Source organism: Coregonus lavaretus, assembly GCF_964263955.1.
Source record: "Coregonus lavaretus genome assembly, chromosome: 8".
In the NCBI taxonomy this organism is placed as follows: Eukaryota; Metazoa; Chordata; class Actinopteri; order Salmoniformes; family Salmonidae; genus Coregonus; species Coregonus lavaretus.
The window spans coordinates 26,651,011-26,656,963 of NC_139995.1; the positions used below are offsets into that span (position 1 = coordinate 26,651,011).

The 5,953-nt window shown below is 41.1% G+C and overlaps 1 long non-coding RNA gene across 2 annotated transcripts; it reads left to right on the plus strand.

Annotated features, from left to right (window-relative positions):
* Positions 1 to 2,874: 2,874 nt before the first annotated feature.
* On the plus strand, positions 2,875 to 4,149 carry LOC311133792. 2 transcript variants are annotated; one of them, XR_014613628.1, is made up of 3 exons: positions 2,875 to 3,313; positions 3,405 to 3,477; positions 3,638 to 4,149. It is a non-coding gene; the product is annotated as an uncharacterized lncRNA (long non-coding RNA). The 2 variants fall into 2 exon arrangements; XR_014613629.1 differs by lacking the exon at positions 2,875 to 3,313 and having other exon boundaries at positions 3,320 to 3,477.
* The last annotated feature ends 1,804 nt before the right edge of the window (positions 4,150 to 5,953 follow it).

A 5,953-nucleotide genomic window follows, 5' to 3' on the forward strand; every position in this document is an offset into this window, starting at 1 on the left:
ACATTTTAGTCATTTTTTGTTATTATCAGTCAACTAAAACTCTGGATACTTTTAGTCTAGTTTTAGTCACATAATAGTCAGTGCATTTTTCTCCAATAAATAATGTATATTTACCTCTAACTTCCATCATGTGCACATTCAGATAGCCTTGTCCAACTAGGCCTACTAACCCCTCCTGTAAGTTTGCAACATTGCTTCTGTGGCAGATTGTAACCAATGCCAGCCATAATTAACCATTATAGGCTATAGCCTTGGCTACAGGTTAAACAATTTACAGCTTTGACTTTCTCCCATCATAGCCGTCAAAGGGGGATAAATAACAGTGATTTAATTGAAAAGCGGAGAATCTGAGCTTTCCAACAATGCCAGAAGTATTACTATACTCCTAAAATTCAGCAAATAGCCTAGCATTAGTTTTCCCAATCTGAAAGAAGCAACCACAACTGGCATTTGTGGACCACGAGAGAAGCAACCCAGATGAATGAGCTTCTGATGTGATCAGAGTTTAAATAGCTTATATGAAAGCAAAGATTATCAAATACATTATTGTTTCTAATTTAGGTAAATTACAATTGAAGTGTTCTGGCTGCTCATCAGTTCAAAAGAGAGAGTGATTGAAGTGACCGCCCGGGAGCTGTGTGTGTATAGAGCCGGCTCTGCTCAAGCAGCATGCGCAACTGAAAGACTTTATCGGCCAATGAGAGGATTGCATTAAATATTCTGCAAAGGCATGCATGCTTATGATTTGACAAAACAAATGAAAAGGAGCTTCATGTCAAACTGAGTGTTAGTCTCACGTGGAATTCTTGTCTCGTTACATTTTCGTCAACTAAAATTAAAAGTAATTTGTAATAGTTATTGTGTTTTCAGGGCATCTTGCCTCGTTATCGTCATTCGTTTTTGTCAGGAAAATTTGGTAATTTAAGAATTTTTCCTTAGTTATTCTTGACAAAAAATTAACACTGCTCTGGGGTTGTGTCAACGGGAAGGAGACATAGTATCCTGCAAAGTGTTAAGAGTGTAGTGTGTGAGAGGCAGTGGGATACTACTGTACAAACAACGACAGCACAGGATGGACAACCCCCAAGAGAGACAGGGCACTTTGTGGAAGCATGTCAGCATATTGTTAAAACAGGTCCTTGAAGAGACATGACACTAGTATAGTCATGTTTTCCTTGTCCGGGTCTTGTCCTGTCACCCTGGGCAACCAAGTAACACTGTGTTTCCCAACAGAGGGAGGTTGGCAGACAGATAGGGATGAGACCGGATTCTCAGAGATGTGCTGACCAGCGCCTAACACCTCACACACACAGCCCAATAAATAGGCCACTCCCTCCGTGGGCACAGGCACGTGTCCTCACTCCTCCTGTGATGTAGAGGCTCCTTATAAGACATGGGAAAACAGTACTACGTCATCCTCCTCCATTGGTGTAGTATTGTACAGTAATATTAGCAAATAATGATTCAAAGCACGTTCAGTGTGTGAGGGTAGTTATATTATGTGGCCAAGCAGGCGTTTACTTCTTCCCTGGTGATTCAGAGGGAAAAGAGAGAGAAAGAGAAAGAAGGAAAGATAGATAGAGGGAAGGAAGGAAGGAAGGGGGAGAGGAGACTAGTCACTGGGGTGAAACAAGGAGAGCAGCCTCCCACACTGACCACAGAGGGTCTGACTCATAGCTTGGCTGCCTGGCACACAGGACTAGGGCAGGGGAACACTGGCCAGCCCAGAGACACAGCTCTGCCTGAGCATCAGACCCCTCAGTTTACATCCTCTAAACACATTCCCCAGGTCCCACTCTGAAACCAGCCATACTGTAATGCTAATCAAAACCACTGCAAGATCAACATGGAGGTGACCGTGGAGAATACAGTGTCAGAGCATATAGTCATGGATGTCACTTGGTTATGGGTGTAACGTTAGGTTACCAGGCACCAATAATGATTGTTAAGTCGTGTGCTCGGCCTTTCATTTATTTTATGTATACATTGCACTTGTATATTGATTTATGATATGTTTGGTAGGTTGGGACCAGTGTTGGAAAAAGAGTCCGTCAGATCAGAGGCAGTATGGATAACCACGTGTTCTCTTGATAAGTGCGTGAATTTGACAATTTTTCTCTCATGCCAAGCATAAAAAATGGAACGAGTACTTTTGTGTGTCAAGGAAAATGTATAGGAGTAAAAAGTATATGTATGCACTCACTAACTGTAAGTCGCTCTGGATAAGAACGTCTACTAAAATGTAAATGTTATATATTTCCTTTAGGATTGTAGTGGAGTAAAAGTAAAAGTTGTCAAAAATATATATAGTAAAGTACAGATACCCCCCAAAAAACTACATATGAAGTACTTCAAAGTATTTTTACTTAGTTACTTTACACCACTCGTTGGGACTATGCTGTTCTGTAATTGCTTATGTCAGAGGTGGTTGTTTGCATGGCCTCAGCATCTAGCACACTGTGTGCTAGCTTGTTATTGAAGTTCCCTCTGTTTCCACAGTCTGTCATATTCACATTACATAACAGGGACATTCCCTGCTAAACATTATCCAACACTGTCTAAGCAGAGTGTGACATCCTCTCTCTTCGAAGAGCACGCCACGTAAACTGGCCAATAAATCTGCTTTGTGTCATGTACTTTCTTAGACAGTGAGAATCCACACCTACATTCATTATGTACTGACAGTCTTCCATCTTCAAGTTGGTTTTCACTTCAAGTTTGAAGTTTCATTCTATTTCCAATGAAATCACACTAACCTACAGGAAGTGAAACAAGGTACTTAGACCTGCACTGTCTCTCTGTCTCTCAAACACATTTTCCTCGTAACACGAATGTTGTGTATCTCCCCATTATCCATTCCCACTTACAAAGAACAAAAGCTGTGTCCCTGGATTTACTATTCACGTTGTCCCAAATGTGCTTCCACCCTCCGACTGCCCCCTGGTATCTAACGCTCATGTTGTTTCTCATCTGTTTTGTCCCCTCTCTGTCCCCAGTGAGTTTAAATCCCTCATTGTTGTTTCCTCTGTGTCCAAAGAGTTTATAATAACTCCTATTCTTTTGGGTTTGTTCCGCCTGTAGCTTCCGCTTTCTAGTTGTTTACCTCTGTGTCCCCAGTGTGTTTACAATCCCTCAGCCTCTTAGAACATCCTGTTACCTCCCACCCAGCAGGCCTGATAACCACTCAGCTCTCATATGGACAACCAGATAAGGACTATTGATGACGCCCCAGGTCGAATGGCCAATGCCCAGTCTGCAGTCTCATATTAGTTTCAGAATTTCAGAATGTAACAGGCTGTTACAGCAATTTTAGGTAAAAACTAAATAAAACAAGTCTTAAATGTAAGGAATGCATTTCAGCTGTTTAAAAAAACATTTATCTGCTATTATGATTTTTACTGTAGGAGCATTTCTCTTAAAGAGACAATACATCTGACTGCAGTCTCGCCCGTGACCTCTGGAGGTGGCATAGGAGACGTGAGCATTTCACAAGTTTACACTATATTAAAAGGTCTAGCCGAGGGTATTTTCTCGAAACCTATCGTAGTGTAAAAACGACCATAGATGTAGTCTCATGCTATACTGTAGTCTCATACTTAATACATGTGACACCAATAGGTTCCCTTCTCACCACCAGGGAAGACTCCAGTGTATTTACTGACAGGACAAGATGAAATCTCCTCTGGCTACGGAAGCAACAGAGTGACGCTCAGAGTAAGAACCCACTCGGTTCATGGAATGCACATGCTAACTCTTACTCAGTTGTCATTGAGTTACCCCCTAATTTGACTAATTGCAGGTCTCGCTATGTGACTATGAGTCAACTACTGGCAGAAATGTATTAATGTTTCTGAACATAGATTTCTTTTGTGATTGGCAAGGAGTGGGAGGTGGCGTGTTGGTGGAGTGTGCCTCCCTGCAACCTGGTCTCAGAGCATTTAGTATTATTCTTTACGTAAATCCGACACTCTATTTATTATGATAAGTTATATTTCTTATGGTATGTATTAATTTGTGGATGTCCATCACCCATTTCATATGATGTGTTAAGAATTACAATTCATATTATATGTTAAGAATTTGCAAAACGTACAATATGTTATGAATTTGCAAATGTATGATATGTAATAAATTAGTCCCTCAAAGAAAGGCCTTATGATATTTGTAATGTATTGTCATAAAGAGCTACATTTTACACTGGGAAATATGCAAAAGATTCTAAGTTGAGTGAACATACAATTCAACTTGAGAATGTTTGTTGGTTCAGCTATTTGGCCAAATGTTGAGCAAACTCACAATCCTATTGCAGCTGGTTGCCTTACAATTGTATGTTGAATCCCAAAAATGTTTTACAGTGTAGCAACATACAAAATATTATATAATAGGCTATGTTTCAGAGATTTTAAAAGGCCGTATGTCACAGAATTGTGATGTCCCCTGTCCCCTGGACTCAGATAAACAATGGAATCAGCCATTAATGCTCCCAAAGGCCTGGGAATAGATAAACAGTATTCAGCCAACTCAACCAAACCTCTCCACAGCTCTCCTCCTCCTCCTCCTCCTCCTCCTCATCCTCCTCCTCCTCACTGGGCTGTGTGGGCCAGTCAATGAGCCAAGGATGAGAACACAAAGCCTTGGTAGAATAATGCTGTGGCACATCCTGTATTTACAGAGCTCACCATTCTGGTAAACATGGAGAAAACCTCAACAGTCATTATCCCAGAAACCCATTCCACCCACACGCTTGGTTGGATCTAAGGAACAGGACTTATGTTATAGTCTACTAATTACTCTGGTCTTCTGTGATGACTTCAGATCTCAATGCATTTTGTGGGGCGGCATTCAATTTAGTTGGGTCTAGGGTTTCATCCACATACAATCACACACATTGTTTGTTTGACTTGTTGCCCTAGTGATAGTCATCCCTCAATAGTTGACCTGAATAGATGAAGCAGGGGAAGAGTTGAGCTCGGCTTGTTCTGTGCATGATCTTTTATATGTACATACCTTCCCCGCCACAACAACCCTGAATAGGGCCCAACAAAATACATTAATGTCTTATGATATTTGCCCTAATCAGAATGATTTTCTGTGCATTTGTGGAACCTTTCCACATTGTCCTTTTTGCAAGCATCCATACCAGGACCACTTTCATGGCTTCCCTAATACCAAATCTCCAGCTGGATGTGTGGCTAGGTTACTGATCAGATTGAGAGCCAGAGTCCTGTATCCATCAACACATTTGCAGCACCGGAGAATAAGAGCTGTAGCTCTTTTGGCCTGTCTAGCTCATTCACTTTCAGCACTCCATCATTTCTCCCTGCTGTGTCTTGGGTGAACCCTTCCAAGTTTCAATGTTTATTCACCATGTGCCCAGGATACGACAGGTGTAAGACAGTATAGTGAAATTCTTACCTTGAGAGCTCTTTCCCAACAATGCAGTGATAGTAATAATTATATGGATAATAATAGAAAACATAATACAAATAATTTAAATAATTTAAAAAACGATATAGGTGGAAAGAACATGAGAATGCAAGTATACACTGAGTGTACAAAACATTAGGAACACTTGCTCATTCCATGTCATAAACTGACCAGGTGAATCCAGGTGATAGCTATGTTCTCTGATTGATGTCACCTGTTAAATCCACTTCAATCAGTGTAGATGAAGGGGATGAGACAGGTTAAAGAAGGATATTTCAGCCTTGAGACAATTGAGACATTGATTGGGTTTGTGTGCCATTCAGAGGGTGAATGGGCAAGACAAAAGATTTAAGTGACTTTGAACGGGGTATGGTAGTAGGTGCCAGGCGCACCGGTTTGAGTGTGTAAAGAACTGCAACGCTGCTGGGTTTTTCACGCTCAACAGTTTCCCGTGTGTATCAAGAATGGTCCACCACCCAAAGGCCATCCAGCCAACTTCACACGACTGTTAAAAATAACAGTAACG